General features: G+C 34.5%; 1 pseudogene; it reads right to left on the reverse strand.

Moving 5' to 3' along the window:
- Nucleotides 1–469: 469 nt before the first annotated feature.
- Nucleotides 470–24,774, reverse strand: LOC132310020 (aspartate--tRNA ligase 2, cytoplasmic-like; annotated as a pseudogene).
- Between the last annotated feature and the right edge of the window lie 1,105 nt (nucleotides 24,775–25,879).

A 25,879-nucleotide genomic window follows, 5' to 3' on the forward strand; every position in this document is an offset into this window, starting at 1 on the left:
AAGTCAGTGGTTCGAGCCTCGGTGGAGACATGTGTGTGTGAGTTCCCAACTAGGAAAAAAAAAAAAAGTAGGCTTGCACATCTTTGTGGTTCTGCTTTCGATCATTGAGTTCAATCTGACGCATTTTGACACTGAAATTAAACGAAACACAAAATGCTACCGGCCGAATCCGATGGACAAGTATGTGCACCAATTTAAAGGAAGACATTAATATATATATATATAGAGAGAGAGAGACGCATTTTGACACTGAAATTAAACGAAACACAGAATGCTACCGGCCGAATCCGATGGACAAGTATGTGCACCAATTTAAAGGAAGACATTAATATATATATATATAGAGAGAGAGCAGTTGAGGTTTGGAAGGATGAAGTTGCACTCAAATAGAGATATAGTATAAGAAGAAAAGGTGATCATTAGTCTAATGCAAACATAATACTTTTCTCGGTGAATATTTCATCTACCCTCACATTTCAAAGAACATTACATCCAGACAAATTGCACTCAAATAAATAGTCTGAGTAATCCTTTGAGGGTCACGAGGGAAGAGCGATGTAGAGCGGATGTTGTCAAGGGCACAAAATAACATAACAACACGCTCCAACCCCACTCCAAACCCACCATGTGGGGGTGCACCATACCTGCAACAAAGAACAATTAGATCAGAGATGCAAATCTTTGGTGTGGAAAAGCTCGAATGTTCCACATCATTGACTTCTTGTATATTTAACGACATCAAAAAATAAATAACATATATGTGGTGCTTACGATTGACTTCTTGTATATTTTACAACATCAAAAAATATACAACATTTGACTTCTTGTATATTTTACAATTGTATATTTAACACCTATGCATGTCAAAGAATTGTTATGTGGTGCTTAGGTTTTTTATCACACATTAATAACTAAAAACGCAGAAGAAAGTAAACCATCTTCCCAAATCTACCAGTCCAATTTTAACTATTGATTTTATTTTAAAATGGTAAAAAAAAATTCCGCATATCACATTGTTGCATAGGTAAAACATTCAGCCTAAAACATAAAAGAAACAGTAGCTTCGAACAAATTAATTGGAAATAGAAATTTTTTAACACTAATTGTTAATATAATTTCTCATCAATATTAACTAATCTCGTCATCTTAAAAAGCAACCAAAAAAAAAAAAACAATATAACGTTTATTTTGGTCACCAACTAGGATATGAAGTCAAGACTACTGTTGACTTCGAGATCTACCACAAGAAATTTAAGGAATAAATATGAAAACCCCTCAACAAAAAAGTATATACCTGAAGGAATCGATATATGTTGATATTGATTTCACATCAATTCCACAAGCCTCCGCACGCATTGCCAAGAATTCAGGTATATGGATACGCTGAGCTCCAGAAATTATCTCTTCCCCTAACGAAAAATGGGATAAATCAATTAAGTAAGAACAAATGTATCACCACCTAAAAAAAGTGGAAAGAGAATTTTCATATATTTCAAGGAAACAACCATCACAACAGTCAAACTGATAAATAAGGCTAATGGGGATGGGGTCGTTCAAAAACCTCAAAATAAATTGACAGAATTGAGCCAAAATATAAGTAAAGAATGTCATAACATCGGAAGATATTGAATGGAAATAAAGAATCCATTCTTGAAAAATATAGAACGAGTGCAAGCTATTTAAGATTGACTTTGTTATGAGTGTCAAAAGCAAATGTGTACATATAACGGATTCAGATTATCCTCAAAAGATTTTTTAAAAAAATTTTAGGGTTGGATATGCATACTAAACCCACCAGCTATTGTGTCCAAATGGTACCTAGTTGTAACGTAAACATCCAAAACTAGTGTTGAAATTTCTATATTTCCACTTGTTTAACAAAATTCATCCGTTACAACATCACCAAACCAGACGCTAAAAAGCGTCAAAGCCAGAAATTACGTCTCTTGCAATAAAAACATTGCATATTGCAAAAAATCATCCCTGTCTCGCTTTTCCTTTTAGAGCCAGATCACGAGAAGATCTCTACAACAGTTGAACAAGTTTCTATTTCAAAATGTCTATACTACATCAATCAATTCATCATCATCATCCTTGCCATAATTTCATATGAGAGAGGTTAACCACAAGAATTTTCTTTTATTCATTCGTACCACAAAAATCAATTGAACCTCTTTATATTATAGATTGAGAGTACTTCTACTTTTCCTGGAGGAACTTATTTCTAGTTTTATTTTTCATAATCCTTTAACAATCATCTCAATCTAATGAAGGTGTAAATCTCCCACTTTCCAAAACCAACCACACAATGACAAGTTTCCTGTGTATAAATATTCCAAGTCTCTTTTGGCAGAGAATGGGCCATCAACTGAGTTGCTTAATTAGATCACAATAGAACAATTTTCCAGGTAATATAAGATCGCATCAAAGAAGCTCCTTTAGAAGGAACAGGTGATTTAATTGACAAAAAGTAAATAAAATAAAACCAAAATTACACGTACAAAATGTTTCAACTATTAATGCATTCGTAACAGTTACATGTAATATTTTAGGGAAAATTACATATAAATGGAGTCAAAATTCCATATTTACTTAGAGACTGAGTCAAAGTTCCATATTTCTCTAAAATGGATTGCTGAGGTGGCACATGGTTTTTTACTGTTTAAAAAATTATGGTGCCTAAAATGCCCTTCCTTAACAAAAAAGTAGTACATTCAGTTCAAAAAAGTAGTACCTTCACTTCAAAAAAGTAGTACCTTCGGAGAAAAAGTAGTACCTTCGCGGGTGTTTAAAAAACATGGTACCTGGACGCCAAAAAGTAGTACCTTCAGTTCAAAAAAGTAGTACCTTCGCGGAAGGGTATTTTAGGCACCACAATTTCTGAATAGTAAAAAACCATGTGCCACCTCAGCAATCCATTTTAGAGAAATATGGAACTTTGACTCAGCCTCTAAGTAAATATGGAACTTTAACTCCATTTATATGTAATTTTCTCAATATTTTATTGCATACCTCGAATAAAGACATCAAATGAATTACTGTAGGCTGGATCAACAAAGCAAGGCATAGTATAGAATGGCCGAGCAGCCAAAGGATAGCGATGTAGAATATAGAATTCAGTGCCATACCTAAAAGAAAAATCAGCCCATTCCAGATTAGTTACCACAATATAAACCATAAGGGAAAATTAGGATATAACCAAAAAAATAAAAAAAAAAAAGAGAGGCAAAATTGAAGTTTAGAGATTTCAGAATACTTCTCCGCAACAAGCTGGCCCAGTTTTCTCTCAGATTCTGTGTTCAGGTCAGCAAGAGGATCAACTTCGACACCAGCATCCTGTGCAATCAAGTCTTACAAGAATAAGAGAGAGGAATATTTTCAAGAAACAAAATGCCACACGTCCATGTCTTAGCTGAGTGTAATTAGGTCCCAAAGGAAACTTAAAAGCAGAAGATGTTGCCGAGTCGTATATCTACCCCACAAATCTCCTTTTGTTTCATGCTACAACTTTAGTTATATTATGACACAACGAAAAACGGAAACAAAAACCAAAAAAAAAAAGAAGAGCAGGTAGGTACTGAATGGTTTGAATATTAAGAGGCACAACATGCATCCAAGAAACTAAAAAAAAAATAAATAAATAAAGAAAAATAAGAGGAATAACTAGCTGCAACAGCTTTTTAATGTCATACCCACTTTCATCTTATTAACTTTCCAATTCTATTCAGGTAAAATTAATGCAAAAAATATCTGCATACCTTCAGCATTTGAACCCCTTCTTGAAATGTAAGCCATAGAGTCTTCCTCAAGTACTGCATATTCAAACACAGTTAATATTCAGTATCAGAACAACATAAACTGTTTAGTCCATTATCATTGGGTTTTCAAAATTCAAATATCAGAGTTTCAACAATAGCGGAAATCAATGTAATTAACCTTCAAAGGCTCAAATGGAAACTGATTCCCTATAGTCTCAAGCTCTTTCTGGCATTTCTCATTCAAATGGTCAAACATTGCAACAAATAAGCGGTCCACAATATCCATCACCTGTAAACATCAGCACAATTTTAAACAAACGCACAGAGAATTTTATAGCTAATTGGTGGTCCATATGCCAACTGAAGCCAATCATTCAAATTTACCTCGGAATAGTGCTCCTTAATCTCCATTTCAGCATCAAGACCTGTAAACTCGCACATATGCCTGTGTGTCTTGGAAGGCTCTGCCCTGAAAACTGGACCAACCTCAAAAACACGCACGAAATCACCACAAATTGCCATTTGCTTGTGAAGCTGAGGTGACTGCGCCAGACATGCAGGTTGCCCAAAGTAGTTCAGTTTGAAAACAGCTGAACCACCTTCACTAGAACCAGCTATCAGCTTTGGTGTATGGATCCCAACAAAGTCTTCAGACAGCAACAACTGCCTAAATACCTGGACAACAGCACATGATATATAATTAAGGACCAGATTCTTCAGCTTTTCAATAAGATTAATAGTAAGTATACCATGCAATATAGTAAAACTTAGTTAAAAAAGAAAATATATGAAAAAGGAGACAACCCCAAATTCAATAAAAAGAAATAAACGCACAATAGCTACTCCACTAAATAGGTGCCCCAAGTTCGCAGTAAGAATAATCTCGATCAGTATACTAATACTAATAGTAATAAGTACTCCAGTACTAAACAGGTGCCCCAAGTTCATAATAAGAATAATTTCAGTACTAATACTAATTGTAATAAATACATATTATATACGAAAACTTTCTTTAACATATATAATCCACACTTCCTTTTCTAAGAATATCAAGTGTTTTATTTATTCCCTTTTCTAACAATCAATGGTCTCCAAGAAACTATACTGTGCATATTGCAATGAACACAAATGGGAAGATGAAAATAGAATATGCAAACCAAAGGATGTGAACTTACATTTTCAACTTGGCACTGGATGCGAAAAATTCCTCGGTTAGCAGGTGTCCGCAGGTCAAGAACCCTATGGTTTAAACGAGTGTCCTGATTGACACGAGCAACCTGTTCGCCAGCCTGCACCAATCAAGATACCAAATTACCAAAATTAATATACGCAGTTACGCACTTTACTATATAGAATGTACATTAATTGATTTTATCGAACGACAAAAAAGTATAGATAATTGCTGGAAGCTCATGTTGGAATTTATATATATATAAATAATAAAAATTATTTTATGGTCCCATGCAGTACGTTTTCTAAATTAGGATTGTAATGTGATTATTGATACTTGATGGATTGTGTTTGTTCTTTCTAATTTGGTGGTCTAATTGGGAGTATGATTTTATACTATTGGACTGTAGTTTTCCAACTTATTTGGTGTGATTTATTTTTAACCATTGATATCTAAGTTTCCGAAGGGAGATTTATACTTGTTTATAAAGAAACCGTCTCCCCCTATTGTTGTTATATATATCTTTTAAAACCCTTATTTAGACTTATCGTATCGATAATTAAGGGGATAAAGCGCTCTAACTATTACATGGATATTCTAAAAGTATATGTGCGATTTAATCATCAATCAGGTACGATATCTAAATTAGTCTTTAATTAAGTATTCTTAATATCTATATAGATTAATTTAATTAAAACCTAATAATTGGTATCAGAGTAATGTTAGGATTTAGATTTTCTTGTAGTAATCAAGATCAATGAATTGATTACATATTATATATTATTTTAAATTAGAGACATGATAAATATATAAATATATATTTAATCGCAAATTGTGTACGTGGCTCTTGCTCGTAAGGAGTCGGAAATAGCAAGGAGAGAAGCGTCTGCCTTTACCTTTGTTCCAATAGTGAAAAGTAGCTTCCAAACTAGGGGTTTTGTTTGTTGTTGTGTGTGCACGCCACTAAACTAGGGGTTTTGTTTTGTGTGTGTGTGTGTGCGTGTCACTGTGTGTGATGGTTATCAAAAAGCTAAATGAATATATATATTCTAGTACATGTGTGATGGCTATCAAAAAGCTGAATGAATATATATATTCTAGTACATGCATCTATGGTTCTTTTGAAATTAAGTTTAGTGGAAAATTATGATTTGTTCAGATCTTCATTTTCGTGCATTGAAAAGTATTGTTTTTAATAGCATATATGGAGACCAAGTGATTAGATTACTTATGCCCATATATTTTGGATCAATTTTGTATTCCCTAATTTCTTGCGCAATCAAATAATTTTGTATTCACAATATAGATATATATATATATATATTCGATTGTATATGTATATATATAAATAAATTATTTTTAAATAAATAAATACAGTGATGTGTAAGCAATGAGGCTATTGAACATGAATTTTTAAATAATATTATATTGTGCACAATTGAGTAGTGAATACTTTAAATGTCATGGTAAATATGTATGGATCTATACACTAATTTAGAATTTGATTTTGATGAGATACTCACTAGTGAAGCTTGTAGATTCACAAATATAAAGTTACTTTACACACATATGATGATTCATTTCATGGTATTTGAGATGTCAATTTGTGGATTATTTCTTTTATTGTTTTGGGTATATATTCAGTATGTGAATATATGTGATATGATTGACTGATCTATGGTGAACTAATTGAACATTTAATCAATATGATATTCAATTCAAGTTCTAATATATGTACAGTAATTAGTTGATCGATATCAAAGAATAGTTTAATAGAAATTTTCTTTGAAATTTTATCATCAATTAAATTGTTTGCATGACAATATTGTGAACAAATGGTTTATTCATGAATAGTGAATAATAAATGGAATAGATGTTCTTAAGACTGTATTACGTATACAAGTCAGCTTTAGCTGGAAAAATCTATGGGGTAAATGCCATAAGCAAGTAATATTAACTTGATTGATTTAAAGATTCTAATACTTTAAATTGTTCATCAGATATATAATATACACGTATCAAGTTTTGTTATTTTATTTTATTTTAATTAAAGTACATAAAGAATTAAGATTTTAAATCTTGATTGATGTGCATGTTATTATATTGTTCACTGTAATTTCTTGGTATGTTTGAGGAGGGTTAATATTATTTATGTTAAAGCTATTTATATTACGGTGAAATTAAGTGTTCCATAATATTTGGGTTTAGTTTATGTGCATTATAAAGAAATTATTTAACTTAAATAAATGGAACTTTAGTTTAGGTTTTTCCTTGGGGTTTAGGAAGACCGGTAAAGTGACCGTTTCAATGGTAATAGCTAAAGTGGGTGCTGCCTGCCAAAAGGTGACACGCTCATGGAGATTATTATTTTATTAAATTTTAAGACATTGGTCTTATTGAGGTCTCACAGTGCACTTACCTACATGAGGGCATTTGCTCTGCCAAAAGGTGATCAATGTCTTAGTTGAGATAAGTGAATAGAATATTTGAGAGTGCTTGGATTATAACTAAATAACCCTCTTGCCAAAAGGTAGTGGAAATGTTTAGCAATAATTCAATTATAATCAAATAGGTTTATGTGATATTTTATCGCAGGTTTGGGAGGTAAAGTAAAATCTAAAATTTTGCCAAAAAGTGATTTTTAGATGGCATTTTATCTGTTCCCGCAGGGTGGACAGTTTTGCACATAGTACAACACCCTGAGAAATTCGGCTTAAAACCCCAAGCACGAATTAAAGTAATAATCCCTGAAGCTATGACATATTGTTTTATATGTTGTTTATGTGGTGTTATTCAATATAACATTTATTCTGGTGCAGACGTTTCCGTAATTTAAAGATAGCTCATAGGGATTGAACCATTGAATGGTTAAAATTATATTGCCTAGAAGACATGTTTTGATATTATATTGGGTTTCTTAGACCATGAGTCTATGTTTTTTTGAGGAAGAAACCTATATGCCCAGTGCGGAGTCTTCTTAGGTAGAAAATTGTTGCATTTTAGGTGGACTAAAGGTACTACCATGCCATTAAGTTAATGTATGCTTCTATTGGTGATATTATTCATGGTGGTATTCTAGTTTTGATATTGCCAAGGAGCTTCTTGATTTAGTCAAGAAAGAGTTAATGACTATTAAGAAGCAACTACAATACTATTATCTGACATGAACTATGTTAGTGAGATATGATGGCAATGGTTCAGTGAGGGAGTACATCTATAAGATATGCAAGCTGATTAATGATCTGAGGAAGTAGAGAATCATATTTGTTGATAAGTTATTAGTTCACATGGTGATCTATTCTCTGCTTAAGTTTTTCAGCTTTTCAAGGTGAATTATAATTCACAAGAAGTTAGCTGTGGAATTAACCAGCTGTTAGCATTTTGTGTGATTGAAAGGGAGCGACTTAAGGGTGTTAAAACTGAATCAGCTCATCTTGCCGTGACAGCGAGAATCATTTCAAAAATAAACTAGGCAACAAGAAATTGTATAAGGCTAAACAGAATAAAAAAAGACAGAACAATACATGAAAAGACATTGATCATGGAATGATAAATGTTGGTTCTGTAGAAATAAAAAAACATCAAAAGAAAAAGTTATTGTGGTGAAAAGAAAAACAAAGCATAAAAGAAAATTGTCATGTTAATATTTGAGCCAAACTTGGTAAAAGTATAGGTATAGACATGGTAGATGGATTCGGGTGTGATCCTACTTGTTTCTTGTTTTTTTATAGACTCGATACCTTCCGAATAAAATCGTGCTTTAGTTAGAGAGGATTCATCCATGCTATGCATAGGATATTGGGGAATGTTTCTTAAAAGAGACTTGAACGCTTGGTCAAGGATGAGATTAATTGGGCTACAAATTTTATGCGTTGGTTGTATCAAAGGACAAATGCAGAAAAACGCAAATTTTGAGGCTAGTCAATCATTTGGTTAAACTATATTTTATACCGAATTTTGTGGTCCATTTTTTACTGTAGCTCGTTTGCGGTAAAGGTATTTCATTGTCTTCATTGATGGGTTATCAAAGTATGATCGTGCACTTAATCCACCAGAAGTCCGAAGCACTTGATATGTGTAAAATCTACTAGATTAAAGTTGAAAGTAGTTGGTATAAAGATTATGGTTTTAAGATCGGTTTAAGGTGGTGAGTTTTAATGGGAGAATGGTAAGGAGGGTGTAAATTGAAGTACTTTCAGTACATACTTAAAAGTAGGGCATTGTGCCACAATACACCATTCCTAGTTCTCCTGCACAAAATAAAGTTACAGAAAAGAAAAAGTGTGGGGATGTCTTATAGAGACAGAGTTATAAAATAGAAGGAGCTTGATACTCATATTATCAATGATTATTTTATTGGGCATCTTGAAAGATTAAAGGATTCGAGATTTTACTGTCTTGTAGACCTATGGAGATTATTGGAATATGTCATGCATATTTAATGAGAGTGGTGAATCCAGTGAGAGTTTAAGATATTGTAGTTTCTTTTACAGAACACATTTTCAGGCTTCATTCCACTTTCTTTAGTGGTTTCAATTAAAGCTCATATTCCTACTCTTTAGTTTTCCAACTCAATTAGTTATTTTCTCATTTGCAGTCTTTTCTTTCAGTTTTCAATCAAGTTCCTAAGCCAGTTTAGCTTAGGAGATCTTCTTGAGCTTGGTAGTATGTTATAGTTGGTGATTTTGAGGTGTCTAGTGGATATAAGACCAAAAATTAATGGCCAAATGCTTAAGCAAAAGTTAAGTGTTGATTTCTTTGAGATTTTTTTTCTTCAATTTCATTAAATGACTCTTTAAAAGTCATTATTTCATTATCACTCATTTATGGCTTAAGCAAGTTTTATAGCAGTGGTATCAAAATTTTGATACAGTGGTTACTAATTGTAGGTTCAAAGAGAATGTTATGGATAAATGCATATACCTCAAGTTCAGTGGGAGTCGTTTTTTTTTTGTTTTCCTTGTCCTATATGTTGATGATTTTTTGCAAGGTAGCAATGACATTCATGTGATACATGACATTAAGAATTTTATGTAAAGTTTTGACATAAAGGACATGGGTAAGCTTAGTAAGCCCATTGACATAAAGTACATTTTCAAGCTTGAGAAGGTTAAGGTTTACGTGTTATCAAGATTTCTCCATATGGTTACAAAAAGATTGTTACAAATCCTCTTACTAAAGTCTTCAGCCGAAGATAATAAAGTATTTAAAGAGCACGTGATTCGAATAGGTGTTCAAGAGTCATTATGTTATGATGTCTAGTATTTCTTTTGTATATGCTACATTGCAGTTAGTTTCTTTACGCCTTGTGGTGACAATTATTTTCCTCTAGTTTACACCTTATGGTGACAGTTATTTGCATCAAAAATAAAGTTATGATGCATAACTATTATTATTTTGATATATATGGTTTATGCACGTGCTATTATGTTTGCCTGGGAGTGGTATTTCACTCATGAGGTTGTTTGGGTTAGATGTGAGATTGGCACCACATCGATAAATTCAAAATAATTATTAAAGGTTGTCTGAGAGTGATACTTCACTTATACGGTTATTTGGGCTAGATATGAGATTGACGCCATATCGGTAAATCTAAAAATAATTATTAAAAGTTGTCTGCGAGTGATATTTCACTCATACGGTTGTTTGGGCTAGATATGAGATTGACGCCATATCGGTAAATCCAAATATAAGATTTGTCTGGGAGTGGTATTTCACTCATGAGGTTGTTTGGACTAGATGTAAGATTGACACCACATTGGTAAATCCAAACATAAATATTAAAGTTTGTCTGTGGGAGTGTTAACGCTCTATGAGGATACCTTGGGCTAGATATGATATTGGCTCCATATTGGAAAACCCTCACACTGAACAGAAGATTGGCGGTTTGCTGTAATATGTTCAGGTGACATATCGCGATGGTATGAAGCAGGACGGATAGTGAGGTGTGCATTTGGACCACATGCAGTTTGCATATCTCATGAAATACAGTAAAACCACTATATTTGCTTGAATCCTAGATGGAATCGGTTTTGAGACCATGGAACTGTTTAGACTAATATATTACTTGTTTACGCATTCATGATCCACTATTGAGGAAATTTATGGAGGAGAGTGTTCTAAAGTTTCAATCCATTAATTTCAATAATTGTGTTTTCTAAATAAAAATATGTGGCCACTCGACTTTTATAAAGTGTGTTGCAATTCATAGTGTCATTTTATAAAACTTAGAGTGCCTGGACCAAGTGGGAGATTGTTGGAATTTTTATATGTATAAATAATAAAAATTATTTTATGATCCTATCCACTACGTTTTCTAAATCAGGATTGTAATGTGATTATTGATACTTGATGGATTGGGTTTGTTCTTTCTAATTTGGTGGTTTAATTGGAAGTATGGTTTTATACCGTTGGATTGTGGTTTTTCAACTTATTTGGTGTGATTTATTTCTAACCATTAATATGTAAATTTTCATGATAGGAAGGGAAACTTAGGTATACTTGTTTGTAGAGAAGTCATCCCCCCTGTTATTGTTATACACATAAGGGTTTTAAAACCCTTATTCAGACCTATCGTATCGACAACTCTCAGAAGGGGGTAAAGCGCTTTAATATTTTGCAAGAACTCAGAGAGGATTACATGAATATTCTAAAGGTATATGTGAGATTTAATCATCAATCAAGTATGATATTTAAATTAATCTTTAATTAAGTATTCTTAATTTCTACGTAGATTAATTTAATTAAAACCCAACCGCTCATTCTACAAAATGAGCACATTCTCAGTATCCACCAGAAGACAACTGCATACCGAGTGATAAGCTATTTGAATTTCATTACAAGCAATATTAAAAGTATCATTAGAATTATAGGTACCTGTAAAGCCTTTTCAATAAAAATTTCACTGCGACCAGCGTCCTCAATATTAATAGGTAGCGCCGGCAGTGACTTGCCAATGCAATAAAGCTTTCTCACCTGCACTTCCACCTACAGCAGAATTAAGACACATTTTCAAAGTTACTTCCAAACAACTTATTGACCAAAAATACCAAATATTTCCCATAAATTATAATAAAAATCTCAAAGTACTGCCATATATCACAAATGTTGTCAATAACTTCGAATTCATTCAAAAATCAATTATTTATTCTGAACTACGAATGTCAAAACAAACTCTCAAAACCCCAAACTCATTTAGACGGTATCATCCAATTTTCTTCCTTCATTTTTACATCTAAAATGCTCAAAATATTGAGTATAATTTACCCACAAAATTCTTGAATTAGCCATAAAATTGTAAAATAGCCACATGTATTTTCTATATACTTAGCCCATAATCCACTTTTTGACCCAACAAAGCTTGCTTGTCCAAAGCAATGGGAATACAATTCCTAATTTATACTTTCTAAAACACTATGAATCAAATTCAGAATATTTTCCCAACTGTAATTGTCAAGAACCGAATTTAGAACTGTAACAACCCACTCCACCACATGGTATGATATTGTCCGCTTTGGGCCTGAGCCCGCACGGTTTTGCTCTTGGGCTTCACCCCAAAAGGCCTCATACCAATTGGAGGTGACACACTTACATATAAGTACTTCACCTTTCCTCTACCCAGGCGATGTGGGACTGTGCACCCGTAGCTCGCCAGTGTGGTAGCCTGACAGTGTCTCTCGCACCCGCCCACGGCACACCCGCCCACAGGGTCATCACAATCACCCCCCCTTGGGGCCCAACGTCCTCGTTGGCCACACTTCCGGCTGGGTCAGGCTCTGATACCATTTGTAACAACCCACTCCACCACATGGTATGATATTGTCCGCTTTGGGCCTGAGCCCGCACGGTTTTGCTCTTGGGCTTCACCCCAAAAGGCCTCATACGAATTGGAGGTGACACACTTACATATAAGTACTTCACCTTTCCTCTACCCAGGCGATGTGGGACTGTGCACCCGTAGCTCGCCAGTGTGGTAGCCTGACAGTGTCTCTCGCACCCGCCCACGGCACACCCGCCCACGGGGTCATCACAATCAAACATAAAGCACGTATGATAAACACAACAGAACAAAATATACTCCTACTTAGGACATCGTTCTTTCTAGAAAAGAAAGTCTCCTTTGAAATCAACCTTACTAGATTGTTTCAAAATTTACTTTTATAGTTTTGTAAATAATCATTCAACTTCGAAACATATCCTTTAAAACATAGCTTAAAAGCAACATTTGTTAGTCTAAGCAAATACTAAGGGCTTAACCCTCATCCTCCCTATACACGGAATGTAAACTATCTAACTTGGCTTTATAAAGTGAATTAAAACGTCACAACATAATCCATATGCCTTTTTGTATGTGATTTAAAAATTATGTATTTCGTTCTGATAAGAACACATCCGATCCCCAAACTCCTGAACAATACTTCTTATATACCTCTTTTAGAGATGATAAGAAAGCTTAATTATTTGTAGATTGATCAACCCTAATTCTACTAATAACATTCGCTATACTATTAGTAATTCAGATCACCTCGTGCGATCATCCAGCTTCAAGATTTAGTACCCTCTCTACTGAATGCACATAAATCTCCTCCATTAGGATCCTCTTCGGCTCCTACTCTTCGCTTGTCTCCTTTTTGAGATCAACTGAAGTCGTGTTGGTCCCGATATGCGGTGACCTATCACGTACACCTAAATCATTCCTTGGCTTATACTTTTAAAGTAACGCCAAACGAACCTAAACCGTCAATCCTTAACTCTGCTTTCGGGCAATGAAATCGATAACTTACTCCTTTACTTCTTTGGGTTTTTATTGCTTTCGCCCTGAACCCAATCCTCCTCCTAATGCCAACCATTCTGTAACTACAGAATCTAATTGACATCAGCTCCTCCTAACGAACCGTAAATAGAGTACAACGAATCCTAATATGAGCTCTAAGTTTTAAGAGACGCAACGCGGAAGTCACATAACGAAAGACACTCCTAAGGACACTTGAACCTGGAGTGCTCTGATACCATTTGTAACAACCCACTCCACCACATGGTATGATATTGTCCGCTTTGGGCCTGAGCCCGCACGGTTTTGCTCTTGGGCTTCACCCCAAAAGGCCTCATACCAATTGGAGGTGACATACTTACATATAAGCACTCACCTTTCCTTTACCCAGGCGATGTGGGACTGTGCACCCGTAGCTCGCCAGTGTGGTAACCTGACAGTGTCTCTCGCACCCGTCCACGGCACACCCGCCCACAAGGTCATCACAATCCACCCCCCTTGGAGGCCCGACGTCCCCGTCGGCACACTTCCGACTGGGTCAGGCTCTGATACCAACTGTGATACCCCCGAATTTTCGAATGTGGGTTGGCCAGGCCCACGCCCGAATACCCGAGGATATCAAAACAAATTGATAATAAACGAACACAGAGTACAAAAGAATAAAGAAGAATAAATAAAATGCTGACAAGAAACTAAAATGATAATCTAATAATAAACCTCATAATATATTTCCATTAATTAATAAACTCTTCTGATACAACTGATCCTCCAAAATACAACTCGGGAATCCATACTGTGTGGACCCCTAGAAAATCCAAACTAAACAAATGACAGTATTCTAAAACAGGAAACTGAATCATAAAGGAACTCCTATGTAGCATCGGAAGAATGAAGTAGATTGATCCCCGCTCAGCACGAACAACCTCTACTCGTGACGAACACCTGAAAAATAATGGTGGGTCAGGCCCACAAACAAGTTCTACTCTACTACAGTCCAAGCAGAGATCCGATACATGTATACATCCTAGTCAATCCAACAGTAACTAGTAGTCCGTATATATATATATACACACTAAAGGAACCTCACTAGACTATAGGGTTGTCTCAACCTGAATAGTAGGCAACATGCAAAACGCACATATAGTGGGCATGAGTACCTAGACCTACCAGGGTACACAACTACACTATATCTAGCTACACATCCCTGGCGATATACGCACCCTAACCACTGATCCTGAGACTCAAGCTCATATCATGGCACCATACTTATATATATAAAATCTAGTGACCATCCTATCCAGTATAAATTAATCCTCCATAAGTCATTCAACTTGTTCAGCTGACCTGACTTGAATATAAGTAGGACTTAATATTTTAGTTAAGCCATTCCCTTATATAATAAATTAATCCTCTATAAGTCATTCAACTTGTTCAGCTGACCTGACTTGAATATAAGTAGGACTTAACATTTTAGTTAATCCATTCCCTTATATAAAATAGGTAGGACTTAACTGATAAGTTAATCCGTCCCTAGAATGCCACCGTCCCATACCGGTGCATTAAACCACACAATCCAACAATTGATGTAATAATTAAAGAAATACATCAAACATTCCAGAAATAACTATGATAATATGATATCAAGTTATCACAGAATATGAATGACTTATTATTTATTTAAGCTCATATATCATATGTCCTACACAAACTGAATCTGATACATGATGATATTTTATTATATCGTCAAATAAGCATTCTCCATATCCAATTCATCCTACACATTTATTCTCAATTGCTAAAGCATTTTAAAAGATTAAATCCATTCGTTTGTGTAAACATTTAAATAGCAAGCATCGTTATGATTGAGTGTATTTAAATTTATTTAAACCCAAACCTAGTCCCTATTTAATGTTCAGGAATCCTAGGCATGTTTCTACGTTCCATCATTCCACATATATGAAAAATACACAATTCAAACATATAAAAATTCACACCAGAAATCAAATCAAAATCATGCATTTTTTAATTTATAACACAAGAACAGATATGACCCAATTTCACAAAAACCTATACTTTAATCCAATTAAACATGCATAATTATTTAATTTTATGTGTTTAGTAAATCCTGGAATTTCCTAGGCATGTACAGAAACACGAATCAAAGGGAAAGAGATAGAAGAAGAACTTGCCTTAAACTTTCGGATTGAAAGTTAAACTTCTTCTTCCTTGATCTTCTCTCTAAAGGGTTTTCTCCTCCTTCCTCCCTCTTTCTCCTTCTCTCTCTAACTCTCTCTCTAGAATATATTACGTGATATATTTTCACTCCTTTTTCAACCTATAGTTGTGTATTTATAGGCTAAATAATAACCCTATTCCTTTTCCCAATCCAAGTCAACTTAATAAAAAAAAATAAAAATGAAAATATTAAAAAGGTAACTTAAAATATGTTACGTATATAATCTATGTATATCCTTATTAATTAAATAAAATATATACATTAGATTATTTAGTACTACTAAAGTTACCATAATATTAAAAGGTAACTTAAAACATGTTAAGTATATAATCTATCTGTATTCTCATTAAATAAATAAAATATATACATCAGATTATTTATTTATACTAAAGTTACCATAATATTAAAAAGGTAACTTAAAACATGTTACGTATAAAATATATGTATATCCTTATTATATAAATATATAAAATATATACATCAGATTATTTATTAATACTAAAGTTACTATAATATTAATAAATTACTTTCCTTTTTATATATATGTATATACATATATATCTATATATATACATATACAACTATCCATGGATAATTATCCATACCCATCCAACCTCCTATCCAAGCAGTCCATGGGATCCAATTGGTTGGCCAATTACCACTAACCATAACCATAAAAGAAAAATAAAATAAAATAATAAAAGAAATGAAAACATTTAATTTACAATTAATTAACATTAATCAAATACATCATTTAAGCACACAATCTAATTAAACAAATAATACAAATAACACCTAGACAAAATACAAATAACACATAGATAAGTAGCCAATTAATCAAGTAACACTTAATTCAATTAAACACATAAACAATTAGTCAAATAATCAATTAAACAATTAAAAAAAATATAATAAAAATAAATAAATAAATACCGATACTATCCTTTTAAAATTAGGGGTATTACATTTGGTATCTTTTTTTTTTTTTTTTTTTGTTAATTACTCGGGATTTGGTATGTGGTTTAGTTGGGGACATAAGTGTGTGATCAATCGATTATTGTTTTAATAACATGGAGTCATAGCGCTATTTACGCTAAATTTGTGAGCATACGGTCATAGGATTTGGTAGATACACATAAATCTAACCAATCTATTGGACCTGGACATGTGTCATTATGGTGCGTTTTGGGATGGGATAATTAAACCATCACTACGAGTCAAACAATCTAGAACGATTAATTTGATATACTTTACGTTAGGTGTGGATTCGTATCATATTACAACGCCATGATATTGGTGATTGTTAATGTTTCGGTATGCGTGAGGTAGTGGTAAATAAAGATCACTAAAACGCCATGATGATATATCAGAGGTGCTGGATTTGCTGAACATCTTCTTGAAAATTTTAGAAGTTGTTACCAAGTCGGAAGGAGGATTTAGTACTGGATTAAGTACTTATTGGAATGACACCGAGTGAGGATAGGAGACTGAATAAATATTCAGCACTAAATTCTTAATCAAGAATTTATTCAAGAGGGTGTGTCATTAGGAGGAATTTACCGGTGTTGCACATGGAAGAGGAAGCTAAGTATTTTTATTTTCATAAATAATATAGAATTATTTTTTTAGTCACAATTTGCAACAAATAGTTGTTGCAAGGAAATTGATGACTTATGTGGAGGATGGAAAGATTTCATATTCTTTTGAAGTTAGACAAAGAAGTTGGATTGACACTAACTTGTCTTAAAGAAGCAGGGTGTGTCAAAGATAAGATGGTAAGACCAAACACCTATATAAAGATGAGGTGCATGGTATATATGGAAAGGTCGTAGTTTGTTGACTTTTGTTGAGTTAAAGTCATAGTTGACTATTGATAAATGGAATTACCGATTGACTTTCAATATCGGTAAGTTTATCACAGATCAGTAGTGGATAGATTTAGTTGCAGAATTTGCTTTTGAAGATGCTCCAATTTAAATAATGGGTACAGACGAAAACTGGTGGTACCGGATTAACAGTACTTTCTGCAGACAAATTGGATGGAGGATGCAAAGACTGAGTTTCACAACTCTTAGTTCTTTATTCACCCTAGTAGAAACATGATGCTTCACAGTATGAAGCAGATGTTTGGAGGACAGGCAGGAAGAGGAATATAGTGTTTTTTCTCTAAGTCTAATATTTATTAAATAGTAGAGATGGACCATCAGAGATCACTGGATTCTTGCAGCTATTTTCTATACTGAAGTGGAAATGACAGAGCATTTTCACGGATTTAGTTGAGGGATTGCTGATTTGATGCAAGGGTCAGGATTCTAGATGGGATATTGGTTGACTGATAAAATTAAATCAGTTTCATTTTATCTATTTTGATCGAGCTGGTAAGATATCAGTTCATACGAATATAACGGATCACGAGACGGTTTAGATAGATAGAAGTGGTAATTCACACTTTATATCAAATTCCGTCTGGTGGAAGCAATTATGGAAGTGGATGCTCTTAACAAATGATAGAATATTTAAATCTTTCGATTAGTTGTTGAGTTATTAGATGCATTTATAGCAGGTGTAATAATAACACTTGTTATTACTACGGTAGTTGAGGAGTTCAATTTTGAATATCGGAGCTGACCCTCGAGAAGGTGTTACCTTACTCAGATGGAGTTTAAGGTACTGGAGGAGGAGTTAGTAGTTTCTATAAATAGTGATATGACGGTCGAGCGACTGAGATGGAAATTTATAATTTTTTTTTGGTACACCCAGACGGTTAGAAGGTACATCACGACATCAAATATCGGTTTTGGTGAACAGGTACGGATAGGGACGTGTCTATAATTGCCCTAAGTGTAAAACCTGCTACAAAGGTGGAAAGTTGATCATTAGATATCATAGGAATCTTTAGCCACTTCCTATACCAAATATGGAAGTTGAACTAAACAGGAGTGATAGTCGGTGGGAATGATCGACATTGATTTGGAATTTCAATTTTCCATATGGAATCCGAGTGGTGGATTGAGAAAGATTGCTTGAGGACATAAATTTGAGTGATGCTTATTTTAGAACTTCATAGTAGTTTTATAGTTCAGTGATAGTGGTGTTATAGCATGTGGATGTCCATATTAGTGGATGCAAAGTGCTATTTCGAAGGAGCTTTATGAAGATTTTAGAGTAGCAGCTCTACTTCATAAATATAGACGGGGGAATTAATCGAGAGATTAAATTAGACCATAAAGGATATGTTTGAGGCGTATATCCTAGATTTTCATAGACTGTTGGAAGAATTTACTTCACTTGTCGGAATTTTGTCTGTGATATTGTTGGCACAAGGAGGTTAGTGTGACAACTTTGGAGGTTTTGTATCTTTCACAATGCATACCTCTCATTTGTTGGTTGGAAATGGAAGTAAGGGATGTACAATTAGACCTTGACTTCATTTAAAAATATATCGGAAATAGATACTTCCCTTTATATTGAACTGCGCGCGGTTGGGAAGCAACAGTAGGATGTTGTAAATAGTTGAACTCGTATACTAGAGTTTTTCTATCAGGGAGTAGTTTGCTCGTTCTGTTTTCTATGTAGGAAGAAAGACGATTTTTGGAGAAAGGTCAAGTTTACTTATTACATTGACTTTTACACGATTGTGTTTCGCAATTGAGGCAGTCACCTCTGAATTAGCGTTACCAAATTATTAGCGCTGGGTGCATAGGAGTTTGTGCGTATATTCTATGGCACTTGGAGGTATGTAAATCATTCCCTTGTCGACATAGGAGGATTACGTTGTTATTTGATACAACCTACACATTGTATGATTATTGTGTTTCTTAAAATATAGGAACTCTGTATACCACTGGGTATATTAGAGTTAAGTGGAGCCCTTATAGTGAGGTTGCGTCTATTTGGGAATATGATGATGTTTTTCGCTCATAGTTTCCAAGCATAATAGAAGAAAGTAAGGGCGAATTCCGAGGACGGAATTCCTTTTATTAGGGGGGAAGAATGTAATACCCCTAATTTTAAAAGGATAGTCTCGGTATTTATTTATTTATTTTTATTATATTTTTTTTAATTGTTTAATTGATTATTTGACTAATTGTTTATGTGTTTAATTGAATTAAGTGTTACTTGATTAATTGGCTACTTATCTATGTGTTATTTGTATTTTGTCTAGGTGTTATTTGTATTATTTGTTTAATTAGATTGTGTGCTTAAATGATGTATTTGATTAATGTTAATTAATTGTAAATTAAATGTTTTCATTTCTTTTATTATTTTATTTTATTTTTCTTTTATGGTTATGGTTAGTGGTAATTGGCCAACCAATTGGATCCCATGGACTGCTTGGATAGGAGGTTGGATGGGTATGGATAATTATCCATGGATAGTTGTATATGTATATATATAGATATATATGTATATACATATATATAAAAAGGAAAGTAATTTATTAATATTATAGTAACTTTAGTATTAATAAATAATCTGATGTATATATTTTATATATTTATATAATAAGGATATACATATATTTTATACGTAACATGTTTTAAGTTACCTTTTTAATATTATGGTAACTTTAGTATAAATAAATAATCTGATGTATATATTTTATTTATTTAATGAGAATACAGATAGATTATATACTTAACATGTTTTAAGTTACCTTTTAATATTATGGTAACTTTAGTAGTACTAAATAATCTAATGTATTATTTAATTAATAAGGATATACATAGATTATATACGTAACATATTTTAAGTTACCTTTTTAATATTTTCATTTTTATTTTTTTTTATTAAGTTGACTTGGATTGGGAAAAGGAATAGGGTTATTATTTAGCCTATAAATACACAACTATAGGTTGAAAAAGGAGTGAAAATATATCACGTAATATATTCTAGAGAGAGAGTTAGAGAGAGAAGGAGAAAGAGGGAGGAAGGAGGAGAAAACCCTTTAGAGAGAAGATCAAGGAAGAAGAAGTTTAACTTTCAATCCGAAAGTTTAAGGCAAGTTCTTCTTCTATCTCTTTCCCTTTGATTCGTGTTTCTGTACATGCCTAGGAAATTCCAGGATTTACTAAACACATAAAATTAAATAATTATGCATGTTTAATTGGATTAAAGTATAGGTTTTTGTGAAATTGGGTCATATCTGTTCTTGTGTTATAAATTAAAAAATGCATGATTTTGATTTGATTTCTGGTGTGAATTTTTATATGTTTGAATTGTGTATTTTTCATATATGTGGAATGATGGAACGTAGAAACATGCCTAGGATTCCTGAACATTAAATAGGGACTAGGTTTGGGTTTAAATAAATTTAAATACACTCAATCATAACGATGCTTGCTATTTAAATGTTTACACAAACGAATGGATTTAATCTTTTAAAATGCTTTAGCAATTGAGAATAAATGTGTAGGATGAATTGGATATGGAGAATGCTTATTTGACGATATAATAAAATATCATCATGTATCAGATTCAGTTTGTGTAGGACATATGATATATGAGCTTAAATAAATCATAAGTCATTCATATTCTGTGATAACTTGATATCATATTATCATAGTTATTTCTGGAATGTTTGATGTATTTCTTTAATTATTACATCAATTGTTGGATTGTGTGGTTTAATGCACCGGTATGGGACGGTGGCATTCTAGGGACGGATTAACTTATCAGTTAAGTCCTACCTATTTTATATAAGGGAATGGATTAACTAAAATGTTAAGTCCTACTTATATTCAAGTCATGTCAGCTGAACAAGTTGAATGACTTATACCTATTTTGTATGAGGCCTTTTGGGGTGAAGCCCAAGAGCAAAACCGTGCGGGCTCAGGCCCAAAGCGGACAATATCATACCATGTGGTGGAGTGGGTTGTTACAAATGGTATCAGAGCCTGACCCAGCCGGAAGTGTGGCCAACGAGGACGTTGGGCCCCAAGGGGGGGTGATTGTGATGACCCTGTGGGCGGGTGTGCCGTGGGCGGGTGCGAGAGACACTGTCAGGCTACCACACTGGCGAGCTACGAGTGCACAGTCCCACATCGCCTGGGTAGAGGAAAGGTGAAGTACTTATATGTAAGTGTGTCACCTCCAATTGGTATGAGGCCTTTTGGGGTGAAGCCCAAGAGCAAAACCGTGCGGGCTCAGGCCCAAAGCGGATAATATCATACCATGTGGTGGAGTGGGTTGTTACAAGAACCACACACAAAATATAAAATAAATATTAGCAGTAGAATTACTCTTAATTATCCCTTCAGATAACTTGAGTTCAATAATTATATTATTGATCAATCAAAAGTGTATATGTATTTATCAATCACAGTATTTGTAACTCAAAAAGGCTCTGCCGTTTCTCTCTTTAATTTATTTTAGGGTTTGTCAACTATATAAGAATAAATTATGCAAATTGGATCTCCCATTCAATAAGACCGCAGATTACATGTTATGTTATAAGGGTTCAAATTTGTGCTTAGTTGGCCATTGTGATGCCGATTGGGGTGGCAATTTAGATGGTTTTCAGCCGAAAAATGACATGACCCAATACCTAAAGCTACAGGATTGCAATTATCAAATTTGATACTCACGTTATATGTGACATTTGAATCGTTAGAGCTCTCATAGTCTCACTCTCCAAGGGTTGACACTTACACTATAAACGTTATTGACAATGCATAATGTCAAGGAGATCTCAAATTATAAGAAGAAAATAATAGCAGTAGCAATCGCTCTAAATTTGGATATAATCATGACAATAATAAGAGCATATAGGATATAATCATAATAGTAATAATAATGATAATAAACATTAATAAAATCTTCATTCTTTAATTCCATTTAACCTACCCCATCAGTCCTACATCAATCCTAAGAGACAAATTTAACATTAGATACTTAAGGGTTCGTATCACACATTAAATTCGCAACTCCCATCAAAATTCAACATAAAAAAGAGATTGAAACAATCATATAACCATAAAGACGAAGAATAATAGTAACTAGAATTGAACGGAATGCCGAATGCACTACTTGTTTCATCAATGAGAAATTGACAGAAGTATAAATTTTTTATTTATAAGTGAAAAATTGACTAGAAATATGAATTTGGTAGGAGAACAACCATTCATCATAAACGCCTTCAACATTGCTGTTTGTCTAATTAGAATTTGGGGATGCCTAATTGCTTGTTTGAAACATTGTCAGTAGTCCTATTTTATTATGAAAATCCATTACTGTTGTATGTGTTGATTATTTGATGATTTCATTATAGTTTGTATTACTAATTTTATTACCTTTTTTTATTCTTCCCATTTATGTTCATTTTCATCAAAATAATAATAATAATAATAATAATTTATGTTCGTTTGCCATATTTTAAGGTTTTTTTCATGTATTTTATTTGTTGAATGAAAAAATATAAACAAAAGTAATGAAAATCAAACAGACATGGTGATATATAATGGTTAGATACACATATATAATTGTGAAGTTAATTAGTAACGTTAGTAAGGATTAATAGTGTAATTTCACAATAACAATAGGAGGGGCCATTTGAGAATCAAAAAAAAAATTATATTAAATTTCCATTAATTTGGAAATAGAACTGCCCGAATAATAAACACGTACCCGACAAAAACCGAATAATAAACACGTACCCGACAAAAACCGATTCCTACTGCTACTAGGATGTAGGCTACTAAAATCAATGTACAGGTTTTTTTTTTTTTTTTTTTTTTTTTTTCAGTTTATATTATTTTCCACCAATTCCGCCAGTCCTCTCTTTATGGTGAGCGACAAGGACAGGGCAATCCATACCCCCAAAACAAAGGAACCCACAGACAAGGAAGGAAGGGAGGGAAAGCAATCGGTGACGGAGAATCGCCGGAAATAGAAGAGAAGAGATTGACGGAATCACTAAGTCAGGAAGGGAGGGAAAGCAGTCGGTGACGGAGAAACGCCGGAAATAGAAGAGATTGACTGAATCACAGCCACGAATCCATGGGTCGCAGGTGCAATTATTCCTTGCCGCAGCTGGAGTCCTTGCTCAATGTTCAGTCCGTCGCGGCCTCGTCATAGTTCACGTCGTTTCAGAGTGGTAGAACGGGCGCCCATCACGTGAAAAAAGGGGAGGATTTTGCAGAGGAGTGAGAGGGAAGGACTATGAGCAGAGGAAGAGAGAGAGTGTTGTAAGCAAATAGTCTGTTGCCAAGTGGAAGTCGGGGTTTTTTTTGTCCAAGTATATATTTGTCGTCAAAATTCTTACTCATTGTATATGTGGCTGCCATTACGTATGAACATATGAATATACGATATATGCATGTCTATACATGAATACCTGCTGTGAAGCGCTCTTAATATGAACTCCGGGAACCGAGACGATCCCTTCAACATCAACAAACGACTCCTTGCTAAGACTTGTCGCAAACTTCACCATTTGGCCGCTGACGAGGTCCGCCGCAGCAGTCAACACGCACTGCACGGTGAACCCTCTCTCTCTCACCACCAAGAAGGCTATCTTCTTACTCACGGCCCGGATAGTATGGGCTCGGCCCCGAATCAGCACGCTCTGGTCCTTCAAGTCCTCCGTCAGCGACCCGATCTCGGTCTATTTACGGCCGATGACCGCCTTCAACTGAAGTTCCTCGAGAAGGACGTCACCATAATTGGCGGCGAGAGGGTCAGGCGCGTCCAAGGAGACACCAGCCACGGCGGAGGAGGCTGAGGAGGCGTGCTGCTTCTCCAGTTTAGCCGCTTCTTTCTTGGCGGCTTTCTTGCTTTGACTGCCTTCTTGTTGGTCCTCCGTCACGTAGTCCACCAGAGGGTTTTTGGGTTCAGACATGTTTTTTATGTGGTACGGCTATAAGGTGTGGTAGGGTTCGAAGGTCTTATAGTATTAGTGGATTGCAGAAGAAGCTAAGAAAGTGAAGCAACTAGTCAAATACTATCTTGAAAAGGAGTGCTAATTGTAGTAGGACATGCAATAAGAGTTCTAATTGCAGTAGGAACATGTTATTGTTTTTGCACAGTGGTATTTTTAATCGGTGAGATTCTTAAAATTACACATTACATGCTAATTCATTTAGAATTAAATTTATAGGACAAAAGTGTTCTTTATTCCTTCTCCCCTCACTTAAATGACGTGTGTGTGTGTGTGTGTAAAAAATTGAATATATATATATATATATATATGGGTTAAGTGCATTAAATTTCCTCAATTTTCTTCTTTTTTCAATAAATGTGAAATACACTTAACTCTCTAAACTATTCAATTGTTCAATTGTTGCAAAATGTTAGTGGGCCGTTTAAAAACTATTGTCCAAAGAAGGCACATGACTCACGTGACTAGCTTAAAATTAATAAAGACAAAAATAACCTTGAATATGTAAAGTTCGCTTATAGACCACTGTATCGTCAACGAAGACCGAGAGGAATAACATATACAGATACACATCACCTCCACCGTCCGCCCATGGCCACCACCGACACCGCCACCGTTCTCTCCCCCATAGAATATTTTTCCCTTACAACCACCTACCCGTCCACGGCCGCCACCACAACCGCTCTCTTCCCAATCCACCTCCCTCTCTTTGGCCTCCAACTCCGGCAACAACAAGAACTTCAATACCGGCGAGAAGTGGGTTTGTTCTGCAGCGGTAATGACAGAGGTGCTCGGCGACGGCGAGCTTGCCGGAGAACACAATGACTATTCGCCATGGCGACGCTGAACCACATGGGCAGACGGCAGTGAGTTGAATTGAAACGGAGGCGGCAAGCGAGGATGAACCCGCGGGACGGCGACGATTGTTCTTAACGATGGTCGCGGATAAGAACGGTGGGGGTAACGACTGTAGGAGTCGTGAAGCTTCAATGAATTACGGCAATGGTGGCGATGAATTTGGAAGATGCCGGTGAGCTTACCGATGAGCAATGGAACTGAACTGGAT

This window comes from Cornus florida, unplaced genomic scaffold (genome assembly GCF_030987335.1).
Source record: "Cornus florida cultivar Cherokee Brave unplaced genomic scaffold, ASM3098733v1 CherokeeBrave_3.0.0_Hap2_Chr05, whole genome shotgun sequence".
NCBI lineage: Eukaryota > Viridiplantae > Streptophyta > Magnoliopsida > Cornales > Cornaceae > Cornus > Cornus florida.